The sequence below is a fragment of the Triturus cristatus genome, chromosome 4_1 (assembly GCF_964204655.1).
Source record: "Triturus cristatus chromosome 4_1, aTriCri1.1, whole genome shotgun sequence".
NCBI lineage: Eukaryota > Metazoa > Chordata > Amphibia > Caudata > Salamandridae > Triturus > Triturus cristatus.
In genome coordinates, this window is record NC_140585.1 from 54,738,674 (window position 1) to 54,758,365 (window position 19,692).

Here is a 19,692-nt window from a genome sequence, read left to right on the forward strand (position 1 = left end):
TCAGACAGGAGCAATCTCTGCGTAGGGCCGGCAGTGGCTTCAGGATCAGGGGCTCATAGATTTATGGAGGGTAGCTCATCCCCACACCTCGCAATTTTCCTACTACTACCACGCACATAACACGTGTTTGGCCGTTTAGATCATTTGCTGGGTGCGGAGGAGGTGCACGCATTGGTGAAGGATGTTAACATAACGCCGGCAGCCTTATCCAACCACGATGCGGTTCAAGTGACCCTGTGGGTGCCACAGCCACGTAGGCCGGGGGGGTTTGCAGGTTGTGAGAGCATGTTACACAGACAAGCCGTGCAGGAACAGATCCTCAAATGCATCACAGATTACCTCGCCACAAATGACTCCCCGGATGTCTCTAGGTCCACCTAATGGGGGGCTCTTAAAGCTGTAGTATGGGGAGAGCTGATTGCGATTTCTTCTGCCGAAAACCGGGAGCGTAGTGCAAAATGCGAGCAGCTCACGGCCCAAGTTTTGGAATTAGAGAGGGTCCACAGTAGGACTGGGACACCAAGGGTCTGACGTCAACTGAAAGCGGCACTAGCCCAGTTGGCGGGTCTCGACCTCATCAGGGCCGAATTTGCGGTGCTCAGGCTTAACCACGCCTACTACATAGGAGGCGATAAAACAGGGCGCATTCTTGCGAACAAATTGCGTGCCCGCACCTTACACTCTAAGGTACGCTCGCTCAAGACGACCACAGGGATCCCAGTTGAAAATGATAAGGGGATAACTCCGGTCTTTTAATCCTTTTATGCTGAGCTCTATCGCCGGGAGACCCCCTTCACCCACCCAAGTCGACGCCTCTCTCAAGGGGTCCCACATAACCGTCCTGGCTCCAACTCATGCCGACGGGTTCGATGCGCCCATCCATGTGGAGGAGGTCATAGGAGCGATCTCGCGTCTTAAGCCTCACCGGGACCGGATTATTTTTTCGGCAGGGTTTTACAAAACATTCTGCACGGCACTGGCCCCAGTATTGACAACACTTTTTAACTCCTTCACGGGCCCAGGGACGATTCCCTCGGGCATGCTTCCATAGTCGTACCGCCGAAACCCGGAAAAGATAAGTCCCTGTGCGGATCCTACCGACCGGTGTAGCTGCTCAATGTGGGCCTGAAGTTGTTCACGGGCATTGTATCAGCAAGGCTGGGGCCCCTTATGTCGGGTAGCATCAAACCCGACCAGTCCGGCTTTGTTTAAAACCGGCAAAGCAGCGACAATACCAAACGCCTATTTCACCTTATCAACAAAGCTTACCGCACAGATTTGGCTGCCCTTCTGTTATCGGTGGATGCCGAAAAGGCATTCGACCGCGTGGACTGGGACTTTTTAGATCACACCTTGGTCCGTTTTGGGCTCGGGAGAGGTTTCGGGCCTGGGTCGTGAGTTGCTACAACAAGCCCACGGCGACTATAAGGGTAAATGGAGTTACATCCCGACCATTCAAGATACAACGAGGAACCCGGCAGGGGTGTCCGATGTCACCCCTTCTTTTTGCCCTCTACGTTGAGCCGCTCGCTCAGAAGATCAGGGAGAACCCTGACATATTGGGCATTCCGTTTGGGGGTGAAAGGCATACAATAAGTCTTTATGCAGATGACATTATCGCCTACCTTGAAACTCCAGCGCGGTCGGTCCCAGCGTTTTTACGGGAGCTGGAGGCCTTCGGCTGGGTCTCGGGGTTCCGGGTTAACAGCGGGAAGTTGGTGATCCTATGGCTGAAGCGAACATGTCATTCACTCGCCTCGGGCGGGAAAACATACGTGGGTATACAGGTCAAGGCATCTGTCCCCTATTTGGGCATTGAATTGGCCCTGTCGGTGTCCCAAACTGTAACCCTCAATTATACCAGACTAGCCTCTCAAATCACTCGGGACTTACACCAGTGGAAGCATTACCAGTTATCCCTTCTTGGTTGAGTGGCAGCAATTAAGATGTCCATCCTTCCTAAAGCACTATACCTCTTCCAGACAATCCTGATTTGACCTCCGTCAGGCCCTCTCCAGAAACTGCAACAAGCAATTCAGCACTTTGTATGGGCGGGAGTTAGGCCTCGGTTACGGGAAGAACTGGGCTACTTACGGCCAGATGAGGGGGGGTTGGGCATACCGAATATCCTAGAGTATTTTAGGGCAACACAGCTTGGATATCTGGTGGAGTGGAGCAGGTCTGAATCTGAAAAGAGATGGCTGTTCCAAGACAGGGCGCTGGCCAAGCTATTGCTTTGGAAGGTCCCATTCCTTAAGCGTGAGGACAGACCTCCCAATCTTAGGGCCTCCTCCATCACGCACTCATTGCTAAGGGTCTGGGACAGGGTCGTTCTTAAAAAAGGGTTGTCCTCTTTCCCTTCGCCAATGACTTCCATCCTCGACAATAAGGACTTTTCCCATGGGGCTGACGAAAGGGTGTTTCCGAGGTGGAGGGAGGTGGAATGCAAGGCAGCAGGGCACTTTTTCAATCTGGAGGGGATCCTTTCCTTCCATGACATGCTTGCAGAATATGGCCTTCCAGAGACCGAACGGTTCCACTATCTGCAACTAAGGCATTGGCTACTTCATACAGAGGTGCTACCGAAGGTCTCTAGGAAGTTGACGAAATTTGAAAAATGGCTTTACACGAAGAACACGGATAAGAAAATGATCTCTGAGTTATATGAGGGGCTACGCCCTCAAGTCCCGTGAGAACCCACGGCTGGAGAGAGGAGATGGCCAGAGGAGTTGGGGAGAAACATCACGGCAAAGGAGTGGATGGATATCTACTATCGCAGTACCCACACCGCATGTAATACAGCTAGTAGAGAGACGGCAGTTAAGGTTGCTATGTACTGGTACTTGACGCTGGTCCGTCTGCATAGAGGGATCCCTGGTCCTGGGCCTGCCTAACCTGCTGACATATCCACTAAGGTCCTGAAAAGGGAAAGAAATGGGGCTAACATTGGGGGCAGCTCTCCCAAACATCTTATAGCATTGGGGTACACGGGTGAAGCCGACAAATTTAGGGTGGCTACACAGACTATGGTACATTCTCGGGATGAAACGCATACAGGCCTCACTCATCAACTCCATGACGAGTTTTAATTAAATATGGCAGCTGCTGCTCTCAGTTTTGTCAACTGAGATGAACAAAATCGATTGCCCCAGATACCTGCGCCTTCTTCACCTCACAGGCTCTGCATCACCGGTCTAACAAAGCTGCAGTACAATTATGCTTGCGTCGCTATTAATAGATAGTTCAGTCCTTCCCAAGAACACCAGTTCGAGGGAGGGAGGGGGGGTGGGTGTCTGTTTTTTCATTATCTTGTTTAATGGCATTGCCGCCTACGAGTTGGAGCGAGTTTCCAGACAGTATAGAGACATTATGGACTTTTTAGTAAACCCACTCGGAGCCTTGCTGGGGGCGCACGGTTATGGCATGTCAAGGAACACCATGTGTTGTAAAAGGCTCCGAATAGCAAACTGCAGGGTGCAATTTTTTGGAATTGTATGTTACTTTATTGCGGAATGTCAATAAAACTAAATTAAACCTCAAATAAATACATCAGATTTAAGGTTAAACATTTTTTTTAATTAAAGACATAACCACCTACAAAGAAGCTTTACTTGCCACAATTATAATATATGTAGTTGGTGAGTCTTGTATTTCATTGTGAAATCTGAAATCAACCATCCAACATACCACACACATAAAGGGATGGTGAGAATAACACAAGTGCTTTATCAACCATGTTAGCTCCTCAGGAAATGCAGTCATGGGATGCAGACAAATATAAACCCGACCCAGAGACACTAACCAAGAAAGAAGAATCATACACAAGCAGCAAGAACTTTAGTTTGTCATCACAACTAAAGAACCATCAGCAAGCACACACAGGAGAAGCACACAGGAGAAGCAACGTGCAATTGCAATGAATGTGTGAAGAACTTTAGCCAGTTAGAACTTCTAAAAGATCATCAGCGAACACACACTGGGGAAAAACCGTACCATTGCACTGAATGTGTGAAGAGCTTCAGTCAGTTATCACAACTCCAAAGACATCAGCGAACACACCCTGGGGAACAACCATACCATTGCAGTGAATGTATGAGGAAATTCAGTCACTTATCAACAGTCCTGCCAAGTATCACACATCATGCGTTAGACTAACGCATTTCAGAGTGGTGGTCCGCATCACCGCACTGAAATGCATTGTTACGCATAATAGCGCCTCCTGAGCTGTCAAGCAGGAGCGCTAGTAATCATGCACCACTGAGCAGTATTGAAACTAAACATGAAGTGAGGAGTAGCAGCGCACCCTGCACTCTGCTCCCGGGGCCAGTTCAGAGTCTGCAGCTATAGCTGCTACTTAGTTACAATGTAAGATGATGTATACTAGGATTCGCCATCGGTAGCGCAATTTGCTTCATTCACACTTCTGTGACTCAAAGTCAGGAGGTCAGGAAAAGTATTGTAAAATCAACAGTTGATGGACAGAATGCAGAACAATGTCATACATTCACCCCAGCACAGAGATCTGGGCCTAAATCCATCGTTTTTTTGCTCACCATGCCATTCCAGTTTGAACCCAGCCATATGCAAGTCAGTCTTGACCCTGTGCCTCATGGGAACAGTCCAGCCCGAACTGCCAAGCCAGGTCCTCCCTGGACTGGAAACAAGCATCCTAGGACCGGTTTCGGAGTTTCACCCCTCTTCAGCCAGGATAGCTTGATTCCAGTGGCATGGAAAGCACGGGACTCATGTCTGGGCATACCCGTCCCACTCGGGGTGACAAATGCAAAAAGAACAGTTGATGGACAGAATGCAGAACAATGTCATACATTCACCCCAGTACAGAGATCTGGGCCTAAATCCATCGTTTTTTTGCTCACCATGCCATTCCAGTTTGAACCCAGCCATATGCAATTCAGTCTTGACCCTGTGCCTCATGGGAACAGTCCAGCCCAAACTGCCAAGCCAGGTCCTCCCTGGACTGGAAACAAGCATCCTAGGACCGATTTCGGGGTTTCAGCCCTCTTCAGCCAGGATAGCTTGATTCGAGTGGTATGGAGGAAAAGTATTGTAGCACACACGTCCTGCTGCCGCTAGTGGCTGGAGTGAAAGTTTCAGCATGCTGGCATTTATTAATCACACACCTTTTCAGCATGCTGGCACCACGGTTAATTTAAATTAATTAATCATGCACCGGAGGGAGCCGACCTACCGCCCCAGGGTGCGCCAGCAGTTGAGTGAACTGTCTGCCCACGGCAGGCCGTTGTGCAGGAGTTGTTCAGCACATAGGAGCACACCAGTCTCTCCACGCAGCTGCAGAACCTCCGAGGGCGGAGTCGTTGAAGCCACGGCAAGGGCAAAGTGAGGTTAGCCTGGAGAGTGAACTCTCTTTACTCTGCTTCATTATAAATATGCTTTCACTGTTATATAGCGCTTGCCGCACCCTGTCTTCCTACTTCAACAGATCTGGGTTTTGCTGATCCCTGTCTTCCTCCTTCACCCCTGTGTTGATCCCCATGTCCACGCACCTCGCGCTTAAGTGTTGTGCTTAACAGTCGAGAGACCATCTCAAGGCTCCTTGCTAAGCCACGGTGTTGTGGCCAGTGGATACCGCACGTACACTGGTGTTTCCCCATGCTTGGGGTCAGCTCTTCTCCGCATATGCGGTGATTAATGACAGGACCAACGCCGCGACCAGCCTTGAGAGCCCCACCCTGAACCAAGACATCTGGTGACTGGCTCCTTGCATCTTGGAAACGCTGGGCTCAGCTACAGGTAGTGTGGGGACAGGGAGAGCAGGGTGTGGGGGGAGAGCAGGGTGTTGTAGCGAGCGGTCTCCGGCCGTTTATTTATCTCCTCGGGTCGAGCCCGCCCCGAGGGGTGCGTGCAACGTGCCAAAACTGCAACAATGTAGTAGAGTGCCCGAGTGGCTCTCTACATCCCTCCTTTCATTTAGTTCCAGACGACTTGGAGCCGGCTGGAGCACTGGATGGGATGCACTCGGACGACTCCGATTCACCACCCGGACAGGTCGACACGGCGGCATATGCCCCGTTTTGGCTTACCCGCCTGGTCAGGCCCGACGGCGGACTCCTCCCATCTGAAGAAAAAGGAAGAGGAGAGTTCAGAAGTTCTTCGGGATAATCGCACCGTTCTTGGCCAGGCGCACCGTCGCTCGCCTTCTTGAAAACTGGACACATTCCTTGTTACAGAGTGCTGTCTCTTTTGGGCAGTGACCATAGTCCCCTGGATACCTACGATGACCCATACTTCTGGCTCATATGGCATCCAGAACTTCCAACCAGGGTGTCGGTCTTTGATCACCACCCGGTCTCCCACTCTTAGTTAAGGTTCTTGTGCCCTTTTGGTTTGTTGTCTCTCTCTTTGCTTGAACTGCGTCGTTGTCCCGTTCCATGGGCATCAATGTTGGGTCAGACGGGATGCTGTCTCATGGTGCCCTTTTGAACAGTAGATGAGCCGGAGCACACTTGGTCGTGCTGTGTGGGGTCTGTCGATATGCCCCCAGGAATTGGTCGAGAGCTGTCTCTGCGTCTTCTCCCCCATCCACAGCGATGCGCAGTGCCCGGTTGAGTGTCCTCATCAGGCGTTCTACTTCCCTGTTTGCTTGGGGCCTTAGCGGGGTGATCTTCCGGTGCTGTATTGCTTTGTTTTCAAGGTACTCCTGGAACTCTCGGCCTTGAAACGGGGGCCCATTGTCGGACTTGACCTCTTTCGGCAGTCCCATCACTGCAAAAGTCCTGTCAAGGACCCTCTTCACCTGTGGAAACGCCGTTGACGTAACTACTTCCACGATGGGAAATTTCGAGAAGTAGTCGACGATGACTAGCATGTGACGTCCGTCTGGGAAGCTCCCAAAATCGAGACTGATTTGAGTCCAGGGGGCTGTGCTCGGCTCTTCCGTGATCACTGGCGCCGGTACGGGATCGCCCCCTGTGATCGTGCAGGCATGGCACTGCCTTACCATCTGCTCCACCATGGAGGCCATCGCCGGGAACCAGACCTTGGCCTGCAGCCTGGCTTTTGTCTTCGCTATCCCTTGGTGGCCAACGTGTGCCAGCGTGAGGATCTTCTTCTGTAACCCCTCCGGGACCACTATGAGATGTCCTCTCAAAATTACTCCTTGCTTACCCACACTGAATTTGTGGTGGATTTGCCACAGCTGCTGTCGGGCATGGCTGACCTCCGGCCAGAGGACGCGGGCACTATCCATGAAATGTGTCCATCCATTGTTCTCTAGTGCTTCCCTTACCTGGGACAGTGTGTGATCTTCTTGGGTCGCCCTGCCGATTTCTTCCAGTGTCATGGCCGACGGACACGCCCCTTGAGACACCATATTAACGAAGGCCTCGGTGTGACATGCATCTTCCGACAGGTCTGACGCCTGTGAGGATTCCGGGTGGTGGGACAGGTAGTCAGCCGGATTGTGAGCGCCGGCACGGTAAACTACCTTGAAGTTGTAGGCTTGCAGCTGCACCGCCCACCGTTCTATCCTCGGGGGCGCCAGCCGAGATGAGCCTGCGAACAGTGGGAGCAGCGGTTTGTGGTCGGTCACAACGTGAAACTCCTGGCCACACAGATACAGATGGAAGTGCTGTCACGCCAACTTGATGGCCAATGCCTCCCTTTCGATTTGAGCGTATCTGGTCTCCATGTCCGTGAGGGCTTTACTGGCATAGGCAACTGGCTTCCAGATCTCCGGACCATGTTCTTGCAGGAGGACCGCCCCTAGGCCTACCGGACTTGCGTCGAAAACTAGCTCTGTGCGCCGCTGTGGATGGAAGTAGGCCATCACTGTCTTGTCAAGTAGTCCTGCCTTAATGTTGTTGAACGGCTTGTTGGCAGCCACCGTCCATTCCCATCGGTGGTCATGACTTGTGAGGGTCCGGAGTGGTTCTGATATGGCAGCAAGGTTCGGAATGAAACGCTCACAGTACGTGGCCATGCCGAGGAAACTCCTCACCCCTGTTGGATTCTTCGGCGTGCTGGCGGCACGGATGGCAGCGGCTTTCTTGGGGTCTACTAGCAATCCATCCCGGGTTACGGTGTACCCAAAGAAGTCGACTGTCTCTTGATAGAATGAGCATTTGGACTTGTGCAGGGTCAAGCCACAGTCTGTGAGTCTCTGCAGAGCGGCTCGGAGGTGAAGGTGATGGTCTTCTAGCTTGCTTGAAAATACCAAGATGTCATCACTCTGGTTGATTACTCCTTGCAACCCGGACAGCGCTTCTCGGATGGCGTTTTGAAAGACTTTGGCTGCCGACGACACCCCAAAACTGAGCCGCTTATATCTTCGGAGTCCAATGTGCATCGAAAAGGTTGTGATATACCGGCTTTCCGGCTCCAGTTCCAGCTGATGGTAGCTGGCGTTGTGATCTAACTTGGAGAACCACTTGGCTCCGTTTAAATCGGCCAATATGTCTTCCATCATGGGCGTGATATGGCGTTCTCCCTTCACGCCGGTATTTGGCAGCCTCATATTGACGCAGTGCCGTATGGCACCGGGTTGCTTGGGTTTAGGGGCTATGACCAGCGGAGAAACCCAGGGGGTTGGGCCAGAGACCGTCTCGATTACATCTAGTTCCTCGAGTTTCTTTAGTTCTTCTTTCACCTGCGGGCGAAGGTTGAATGGCACTCTCTGGTGTCTGAGGGCCACTGGTCTTACAGGGGGGTCGATGTGGAGTTTGAACCTTTTGCCCTTGAGCTTTCCTAGTCCTTCAAAGAGAGCCGGGAACTCCTGCAGTATTGATTCAGCGTGGGAGTCATGGACCTGATTCGCGAAGAATACCAGTCCTAGATCCTCTGCCGTGTGGCAGCTTAGCGGGGTCCCTTTTTTCGTCCCTCTGTGATGTAGAACCTTGTTTCCGTTGAGTTGTTTCCGCTTGTGACTTTGGCTTGCATGACTCCACTGAGAGGAAGCGGGTCAGTCCCTCCATATGCGTATATTCGGGCTGTAGAGGGTGTTAGCGGGGGACGAGGTGACAGGCGGTCATATTGTGCTGAGTTCATCACGTTGACGGATGCTCCGGTGTCGATGAGGACTCATACTTCTGTGCCTTCGATGGCGACCGAGCACATAGGAGGTGGTCTTCGGCGACGATCTGTTCTGCCAATGTATGACACCACAAACACCTCTTCATCTTCGTACATGGGCCGTCGCCCCTGCGGCTGGTTTTCTGCGACCATTGGCGGATCGTCGAGGGAGATTTGGCAGACGCGTTGTGCCATGCTCCTAGTCCTTGACGACATTTGTCTGAATCGCCCACCGCGGCATACTTTGGCATAGTGGTTTAGCTTTCCGCACCAGGAGCATGTCTTTCCTTTTGCCCCGCAGATGGCCGTCGCGGGGTGGTCCTCTCTGCAGTATCCACACAGTCCCCCTGGTGGCGGTTGCGGTCTGGGTGATTGGCGAGCCGCCGAGGGGCGTCGTTGGATAGCTTCGACCTTTTCGTCTTTGATCGGCGGATGTCTGGATGTGGACGATGCGGCAACCGGTGTGTGTAGAGCGGCCTCCATCTCCTGCGCTCAGACGTCTGATAGTTCGTGGGAGCGAGCTAGGACCAAGATCTCGTCCAGCGAGATTCCGGGTTGCCGAAGGATTAGCTTCCTCAGGAGTTTGGAACGACAGCCCAGGATGATCTGGTCTCTTATCTCTTCCCTCTGATCCGTGAATGTGCATGTGCTGGCCAGCGTGCGCAGCCGTGCGTAGAACATGTCAACCGATTCCGAGTCCATCTGCCACGCCCTTTTGAACTTGAACGTCTCAAAATCGGGGTTGAGTTGCGTGTCGAAGTACCTGTTGAGTGCAGCGACCGCCGCTTCGTAGTCATCGTCATTGCCCGTGTTGGGGAGCGTCTCAAAGAGGTCATATATCTCCGCACCTCCATAGTAGATGAGGAGTGAGCGTTTAACAGTGCCGTCGGTTTCTCTCGTCCCCTTGAAGTAGTGGTTGAGCCGTCCAACCCACACTTTCCATTTCGGTGCGGCAGTGGCAGGGTCTGAGGCTTCACAAAAGGGGGCAGAGGAGCAACCGCAGTGTGATTGTGCCCTGGGGGAGGCGGATTGGCACCTCCGCCCGGATTGCGTCCTCCGTCTTGCTGGACGGCAGCAGCAGCCGCCTGTTGGTCGCTCATCGTGGCTGTGTGACAGCGCGAAGGTGCAGGGGCGTGGCCTGCGAGCTGACAACTAGCACTGGGGCGTGTGCATTAGCACGTGGTCCTGAGTCGCGGGCCGTCTGGTGGCTCCGCATGCGTGCAGGGGGGGCTGATGGGCCTCAGGCGCAGCTTTGCGGGAGAGAGAGAGAGAAGCGTGAATATCTGCAGGCTTGTGTGGCCTTATCCCAAGTCTTTACTATCCAGCTCCCCAATGTCCACAGCTGTCCTCCACTTTTATAGGTGTGCTGCAATGACGTGGTCTTGCTGCTCTTGCATGCCCTTGGTGTAACTGAACCGACAGCTCTGTCTCTGCATGTGCGTCTTCGTTTATTTATTATTTTTTTGAAAATAGTGTCCACTACACGATGCGCGTCAGTCAGCCCCCAGTCAAGGATCCAGGCCGAGCGCGCAGACTATGGTGAGCGCGTGGTGACGGGCGCAGGCAGCGGAAGGGGCAGCTCAGTCACGGGGCCCCGCTGGCTGTAAGATCAGACGCCATGCTGGAGCGCTGGGAGGGCGGGAGCAGGCACGATCCTCAGCAGCTCCGTGGAGGAGGGGCATGCAGGGTGGCCAGGCCACAACGAGGCGTCCAGAGCACTCGCCCAGCGGGCACTTACCCACGTGGTCGCAGGCCGCAGCGAGCGCCGCCGGCTGAACGCGGTCCCGTTGGGCAGGGAGACGCGTGGGCGGGCACAGGCCAAAGCGATCCTGAGGCGGGCAGACGCTGCGTCGACCGAGGCCGCAGATGGACGGGGCCTTCGGGAGAAGCAGGTGCCAGGCAGACCGGAGCGAAGCGGGTGGGCACCGCAAGCTCCTCGCAGGACACTCTCGGCAGCAGTCAGCAGAGGGAGCAGGACCACGCGGGTGGGCACCGCACGCTCCCGGCAGGAGCCAGACAGGTAGGCGGGCACGCGTGGTGTGCGACCGGCCTCGTCACCAATGTAGCGTGGCGGGGCCTGGCAATATCTAGGCCGCAGCAGCGCGGTAATAACACACACAAGACTACTGCTTGCATTCTTGTGGCCGGAAGACCCCGAGCGGTCCCCTGCCGTTTATTTATCCCCTCAGGTAGAGCACGCCCCGAGGGGTGCATGCAACGTGCCAAAACTGCAACAATGTAGTAGAGTGTCCGAGTGGTTCTCTACAGGTGTGGGAGGATAGCGGGGTGTGGGAGGAATAGCAGCCAGGGGTGAAGCCTGTTGTGTGGGTCAGGTGTGCGGGTTGAGAGGGAGGACTCAGCTGTGTAATTTAAGCGATGAGCCGTCCAACGCTTCTTGAAATAACATTTACAGCGCCTCAGCCTTAGGCTTGCCTAATCAATACCCGGAGGTGGTGCTGTCGAGTTAGCTTGTTTAGTACTGACTTTGGGGTGTTGATTCTATGTTATAAGTTATGTAACCGAGAACTAAGCTCATCTGTGCCGCTGGCTGCATTGCGTGCGGGCCTGATAAGGGAGCGGCTCGGTGATCGTGACCACTTTGGGGTAATGATTTATTTAGTTTTGGCCTGAGAGTAGTCATAGTTTTTAAAATAACTACACTTCCTGGCTGCCGACTTAGCTGTGATCCACCAACGTCACTACAATGCATGACTAAGCCTTGCCCAGTGCCCATCCGAGGAAGTGCATACAGTCACCTGACTGTGTTGACTCGTAATTTTAATCCCGCAGTGCAGCTGATTAGACTCCCCGTCTTCTCAGCTGCAGTGCGTAATTAAAATGACGAGTTGTGTGATGGGCTCGCATCACCAGTGCACAAATACATGGAACTGGGAAAGTTTCAAATAGAAGCTATGCACAGGGGCGTAACACGGGCCCCGTGTTGCGGGGGGCCCGAGCTCCAGGGGGCCCCCTCAGCGCATGCCGCACAGTAATTTACAGCATGATCCACGCACCATGCTTGACTTAGTTAAAAAGTTATGCGCTCCAGACAGTCTCCTTAAATAAATGAAATGCTGCATGGCGCGCCGTGGGCAGCGCACGCACACAGCTTTGTGGTCTTCGACCTCCTCAGGGTGGCGCAGTGTAAACTGCACTTGAGGCGGGCTGGTGGGTCCTGAGTAGGGCTGGGCGGAATTTTCGCAAGGCTACTTCGCGGAATTTTGAAAAAAATTGTGGAAAACGAGCGCACAACTTGAGGGGCCGTGTGCCCGGGACTGGGGTCCCTCATGCTTGGGCAGGCTCCCCGACCTCCCCGGCCTGGCTCCGTTGAGAAGCAGGGACCGGCCCGGGCCTCCTGATTTTTGGTCAGGGCCTGGGATCCCACGTCCTGCGGCCTGCCAAGTGTCCATCTGCCCGGGACAAATGACCCTGGTGCAGAGCCCCGGAGCCCTACCGCTATGGCTCGGTGTGGGCAGCTGGGAGTCCTTTCGGTCCCGGCCATCTGGTCGCACCTTTCCCTCGGCCATCTGGTCGCACGCAATGCTTTCCAATGGGGCGACCAGATGGCCGGGCCAGCCTGGAAGTACCGATGAGGGCTCATTTGACTGCCGGATCCCAGTCAGGGCTCCAGGAGGTCGGGCGCATCCGCGCCTAGGATCCCTTCCGTCACTCGGAGTGCGAGGGTTACAAGAAAGGTGGGTAGCCTTCCTCCGGATTAGTAGGGGCAGGGTATGCCGGGACACCCCTCCTGGGGATGGCGGTTCTCAGGCGGGGACCAGATGGGCCAAGCCCGGACGACACTTCCCCGGGGCGTCCGGTGCTCCCTCCTCCAGCCCGCGGCGAGGCAAAGTGCCCGGGACGGGCTCCATGGGTCCCCCGGGCGTCTGGGCCCCGGGAGCTCCGCCGGGCCTCCCATGCCTGAGGCCCAGCGTGGGGTCTACGAGCCCCCCCCCGAGGCCTGAAGCCCTGGAGCCCTGGAGCCCTGCAGCCCTGCAGCCCTGGAGCCCTGCAGCCCTGCAGCCCTGGAGCCCTGCAGCCCCGAAGCCCTGCAGCCCTGCAGCCTGGAGCCCTGCAGGCCCTGCAGCCCCAGAGCCCTGCATCCCTGCAGCCCCGGAGCCCCGGAGCCCTGCCGCCCTGGAGCCCTGCAGCCCCGGAGCCCTGCAGCCCCGGAGCCCTGCAGCCCCGGAGCCCTGCAGCCCCGGAGCCCTGCAGCCCCGGAGCCCTGCAGCCCCGGAGCCCTGCAGCCCTGGAGCCCTGTAGCCCCGGAGCCCTGCAGCCCTGCAGCCTGGAGCCCTGCAGGCCCAGAGCCCTGCAGCCCCGGAGCCCTGCAGCCCCGGAGCCCTGCAGCCCCGGAGCCCTGCAGCCCCGGAGCCCTGCAGCCCCGGAGCCCTGCAGCCCCGGTGCCCTGCAGCCCCGGAGCCCTGCAGCCCTGGAGCCCTGCAGCCCTGCAGCCCTGGAGCCCTGCAGCCGATGAGGGTCCATTCACCTCCCGGATCCCAGCCAGGGCTCCAGGAGGTCGGGCGCGTCCGCGCCTAGGGTCCCCTCCGTCACCCGGAGCGCGCGGGTTACAAGAAAGGACGGTAGCCTTCCTCCGGATTAGTAGGGGCAGGGTATGCCGGAACACCCCTCCGGGGCTGGCAGTTCTTTGCCGGGGACCAGATGGGCTATGCCCGGGCAACATCCTCCCAGGCCTCCGGGGCTTCCCTCCTCCGGCCCGCGGCGTGGCAAAGTGCCCAGGGACGGGCTCCACGGGTCCCGGGCAGTCCTCCCCCGGGTGCCCGGGCCTGGGAGCTCTGGTGGTCCTCCGCGTGCCTGAGGCCCAGCTGGGGTCCCCCGAGCCCACCCCGGGAAGCAGAGTCCCCCCGAGCCCTTGGCGGGTGGGTGGGCAGGTGGGAGCCCTACCGCTATGGCTTGGGCAGACGGGAGTCCTTTCAGGTGCCGGCCATCCAGTCGCTCCTTTCCCCTCGGCCATCTGGTCGCGCGAAATGCTTTCCAATGGGGCGACCAGATGGCCGGGCCGGCCTGGAAGTCCCGATGAGGGTCCATTTGCCTCCCGGATCCCAGCCAGGGCTCCAGGAGGCTGGGCGCGTTCTCCCCTAGGGTCCCCTCCATCACCCGGAGCGTGCGGGTTACAAGAAAGGGGGGGTAGCCTTCCTCCGGATTAGTAGGGTCAGGGTATGCCGGAACACCCCTCTGGGGCTGGCGGTTCTTTGCCGGGGACCAGATGGGCTGCGCCCGGGCAACATCCTCCCAGGCATCCGGGGCCTCTCTCCTGCGGCCCGCGGCGTGGCAAAGTGCCCAGGGACGGGCTTCACGGGTCCCGGGCAGTCCTCCCCCCGGGTGCTCGGGCCCCGAGAGCTCCGGTGGTCCTCCCCGTGCCTGAGGCCCAGCCGGTGTCCCCCGAGCCCACCCCGGGAAGCAGAGTCCCCCCGATCCCTTGGTGGGTGGGCAGGCGGGAGCCCTACCGCTATGGCAGACGGGAGTCTTCAGGTGCCGGCCATCTGGTCGCTCCTTTCCCCTCGGCCATCTGGTCGCACGCAAGGCTTTCCAATGGGGCGGCCAGATGGCCGGGCCGGCCTGGAAGTCCCGATGAGGGTCCATTCGCCTCCCGGATCCCAGCCAGGGCTCCAGGAGGCCGGGTGCGTTCACCCCTTGGGTCTCCTCCGTCACCCGGAGCGCGCGGGTTACAAGAAAGGGGGGTAGCCTTCCTCCGGATTACTAGGGACAGGGTACTCTGGGACCCCTCTCGGTCCTCAGCCGGCAGCTGGATGGGCCCGGATGCCGCCCCAGTCCCGGGTCTGTCCCGGGACCTGCTGCATGGCAGGTTGCCCGGGACGGGGTCCGGAGGGCCCGGGGAGGCTTCCTCTGCACCTGCGGTCCTGGGAGCCATGGCTGGGTCCAGGGGCTGGGCCCCTGGTCGGGGTCTCCGGCCCCGTCCCCCGGCCCGCGGCACTGCCAAAGGCCCGGGACGGGCTTCTGTTGTGGCCGGGGAGCCTCCCCTCGCTGGTTTGGGTTCAGGAGGTCCGGCCGGGCCCCTGGGGGCCCCGGGGAGGGTGGCCTCCCCTCCCTGGGCTCCGTTCTGGGTCCTGCCGCGTGGCAGGGTGCCCGGGGTGGGGTCCGGAGGGCCCGGGAAGGCTCCCCCTGCGCTTCCGGGCCCGGGAGCTCCAGAAGGCTCCAGGGGCCCGGTCGGGCCCCGGGTCGGGGTCTCCGGCCCCGGGCCCCGTCCCCTGGCCTGCGGCACTGCCAAAAGCCCGGGACGGGGTTCCATTGTGGCCGGAGAGCCTTCTCTCACTGGATTGGGTTCAGGAGCTCTGGCCGGGCCCCTGGGGGCCCCGGGGAGGGCGGCCTCCCCAACCCGGGCTCCGTCCTGGGTCCTGCCGCGTGGCAGGGTGCCCGTGGCGGGGTCCGGAGGGCCCGAGGAGGCTCCCCCTGCGCCTCCGGGCCTGGGAGCCCCGGCTGGGTCCAGGGGCCCGGTCAGGCCCCGGGTTCGGGTCTCCGTCCCCTGGCCCCGTCCCCCGGCCTGCAGCACTGCCAAAGGCCCGGGACGGGGTTCCGTTTTGGCTGGGGAGCCTCCCCTCGCTGGATTGGGTTCAGGAGCTCCGGCCAGGCCCCTAGGGGCTCCGGGGAGGGCGGCCTCCCCACCCCGGGCTCCGTCCTGGGTCCTGCCACGTGGCAGGGTGCCCGGGGCGGGGTCCGGATGGCCCGGGAGGCTCCCCCTGTGTCTCCGCGCCCGGGAGCCCCGGCTGGGTCCAGGGGCCCGGTCGGGGTCTCCGTCCCCGGGCCCCGTTCCCCGGCCCCGTTCCCCGGCCTGCGGCATTGCCAAAGGCCCAGGACGGGGTTCCGTTGTGGCCGGGGAGCCTCCCTTCACTCGTCTGGGTTCAGGAGCTCCGGCCGGGCCCCTGGGGGCCCCGGGGAGGGCGGCCTCCCCACCCCGGGCTCCGTCCTGGGTCCTGCCGCGTGGCAGGGTGCCTGGGGCGGGGTCCAGAGGGTCCGGGGAGGCTTCCCCTGCGCCTCCGGGCCTGGGAGCCCTGGCTGGGTCCAAGGGCCCACCCGGGGTCGGGGTCCCCGGCCCCGGGCCTCTTCCCCCGGCCTGCCGCTCTGCCAAGGGCCCGGGACTGGCGTCTGTCGGTCCCGTGCAGGCCTCCCCTGCTTGTCGAGGTTTTCTGCGGGCCCCGGGTCGGAGGGCCCGTCAGGTCCCCCACGCAGCCTCCATGGCTGGGGCCCAGCTGGGGGCCCCGGGCCTCCGGCCCCCCATGCCCTGGCACCCGCTCACTCGTTCGTTGGGGCACAGACCGACCAGATACCTTCCCTACCGAGCCCGGCCATCTGGTGGTAACTTTCCCCTTCGGCCATCTGGTCGCGCCTGTCCCCTCGGCCATCTGGTCGCGCACGTCCCATTTGGCAATCTTCCCTTCGGCCATCTGGTCGCGCGCAATGCTTTCCTATGGGGCGACCAGATGGCCGGGCTCGCCTGGCAGTCTCGATGTGGGTCCATTTGCCTCCCGGATCCCAGCGAGGGCTCCAGAAGGTCGGGTACATTCGCGCCTTGGGTCCCCTCTGTCACCTCGTGCACACGGATTACAAGAAAGGGGGTCAATTTTCCTCCGGATTACTAGAGAGAGTGTCAGTCAGACCTCCGAGTGATTTGGCGATTCTGAATCAGTGGAAGGCAGACCCGGGGCCCGCCCGCCGGGGCCCCCAGGGGCCCAGGTACGCTCTGCCTCTCAGCCCCTTCCTGATGGTCCTATCTGCGCCAGGTTTGCTGGGTCAGACCTCTGGGAGGTCCGGCAATCCCGAGACGGGGGAAGGCAGACCCGGGGCCCGCCCGCCGGGGCCCCCAGGGGCCCGGGTACGCTCCTGCCTCTCAGCCCCTTCCCGATGGTCCTTTTTTTGCCGGGTTTGCTGGGTCAGACCTCCGTGAGGTCCGGCGATCACGAGACAGGGAAGGCAGCGCCCGGGCCCGCCCGCCGGGGCCCCCAGGGGCCCGGGTACGCTCCTGCCTCTCAGCCCCTTCCTGATGGTCCTATCTGCGCCAGGTTTGCTGGGTCAGACCTCTGGGAGGTCCGGCAATCCCGAGACGGGGGAAGGCAGACCCGGGGCCCGCCCGCCGGGGCCCCCAGGGGCCCGGGTACGCTCCTGCCTCTCAGCCCCTTCCCGATGGTCCTTTTTTTGCCGGGTTTGCTGGGTCAGACCTCCGTGAGGTCCGGCGATCACGAGACGGGGAAGGCAGCGCCCGGGCCCACCCGCCGGGGCCCCCAGGGGCCCAGGTACGCTCCTGCCTCTCAGCCCCTTCCTGATGGTCCTATCTGCGCCAGGTTTGCTGGGTCAGACCTCTGGGAGGTCCGGCAATCCCGAGACGGGGGAAGGCAGACCCGGGGCCCACCCGCCGGGGCCCCCAGGGGCCCGGGTACGCTCCTGCCTCTCAGCCCCTTCCCGATGGTCCTTTTTTTGCCGGGTTTGCTGGGTCAGACCTCCGTGAGGTCCGGCGATCACGAGACGGGGAAGGCAGCGCCCGGGCCCGCCCGCCGGGGCCCCCAGGGGCCCGGGTACGCACCTGTCTCTCAGCCCCTTCCCGATGGTCCTTTATTCTCCGGGTTTGCTGGATCAGACCTCCGTGAGGTCCGGCAACTGCGAGACGGGGAAGGCAGCGCCTGGGCCGGCCCGCTGGGGGCCCCCGGGGGCCCGGGTGCGCGCCTTCCTCCCGGCCCCTGTCGATGAGCCCTCCCTTTGAGCCCGCTCGCCCCGGGAGCAGGCAGGGATCTGAAGCCGCCATCCCCCCTGTGCAGGGTGGCCTGCAGAGGGGATGCCCCGGCCGTATTCTGATCGATTGGGCACTCTCGGTCCGTTTAGGGATGGACTGCTTAGCAAGCCTCGGCTGTTGTTTCAAGCGATTAGCTTCCTCCCCGCATGGACTGTCCGACTCGAGGGCCTGCCTCCTGGCGGGAAGCCCTTCACCCTACCCAGCAGAGCGAAGGCCGAGCGGCCCCGGCAGCTCGTGCCCCTCAGTGGTCTGACCCCGAGCGGAAGGGGTCAGGTGGTGCCAGGCCCTCGGACGCTGCTGCCCAGCAGGTCCGTACTAGGCCCTGTGCGCCACGCCGTCACCCCTCTCCACCCAGCACATTTCCGCAGCAGCTCGGAACTAGGGGTGGGCGGAAAATTCCGCTCCGCCAGCGTAGCAGATAAAGCTAGCCTCCCCTGCTCACCGGCCCGGTCCCTGCTTCTGAAAGCAGCCAGGCCGGGGAGAGTCTCCCCGGGCCCCGGTGGACGCCTGTCTCCAGTGCCCGGACTCTCGGCTGGCTTGCAGGACGGGGGGCTCCCGCAACCCGGGGCCTGCCAGACGGAGCACGAGCCCCGGGCCCGGTCCCAGCCTCAGAACCCTAGCCAGGCCGGGGAGAGCCTCCCCGGGGCCACGGTGGACACCCTTCCCCCAGCGCCCGGACCCTCAGCTGGCTTGCAGGACGGGGGGCTCCCGCACCATGGGACACTGTGACAGAGCACAAGCCCCGGGCCCGGGCCCAGCTTCCAAACCCTAGCCAGGCTGAGGAGAGCCTCCCCGGGCACGGTGGACACCCTTCCCCAGCGCCCAGACCCTCGGCTGGCTTGCAGGACGGGGGGGCTCCCGCACCCCGGGGTCTGCCGGACAGAGCACGAGCCCCAGGCTCGGTCCCAGCTCCCGAACCCTAGCCAGGCCGGGGAGAGCCTCCACGGGCACCGGTGGACACCCTTCCCCAGCGCCTGGACCCTCGGCTGGCTTGCAGGACGGGGGGCTCCCGCACCATGGGACACTGTGACGGAGCACAAGCCCCGGGTCCGGGCCCAGCTTCCGAACCCTAGCCAGGCTGGGGAGAGCCTCCCTGGGCCCCGGTGGACACCCTTCCCCAGCGCCCAGACCCTCGGCTGGCTTGCAGGACGGGGGGGCTCCCGCACCCCAGGGCCTGCCGGACGGAGCACCAGCCCCAGGCCCGGTCCCAGCTCCCGAACCCTAGCCAGGCCGGGGAGATCCTCCCCGGGCCCCAGTGGACACCCTTCCCCAGCGCCCGGACCCTCGGCTGGCTTGCAGGACGGGGGACTCCCGCACCCAGGGGCCTGCCAGACGGAGCACGAGCCCCAGGCCCGGTCCCAGCTCCCGAACCCTAGCCAGGCCGGGGAGAGCTTCCCCGGGCCCCAGTGGACACCCTTCCCCAGCGCCTGGACCCTCGGCTGGCTTGCAGGACGAGGGGCTCCCGCACCATGGGACACTGTGACGGAGCACAAGCCCCGAGTCCGGGCCCAGCTTCCGAACCCTAACCAGGCTGGGGAGAGCCTCCCCGGGCCCCGGTGGACACCCTTCCCCAGCGCCCGGACCCTCGGTTGGCTTGCAGGACGGGGGGCTCCCGCACCCCGGGGCTTGCCGGACAGAGCATGAGCCCCAGGCCCGGTCCCAGCTCCCGAACCCTAGCCAGGCCGGGGAGAACCTTCCCGGGCCCCGGTGGACACCCTTCCCCAGCGCCTGGACCCTCAGCTGGCTTGCAGGACGGGGGCTCCCGCACCATGGGACACTGTGACAGAGCACAAGCCCCGGGCCCAGCTTCCGAACCCTAGCCAGGCTGGGGAGAGCCTTCCCGGGCCCCGGTGGACACCCTTCCCCAGCGCCCGGACCCTCGG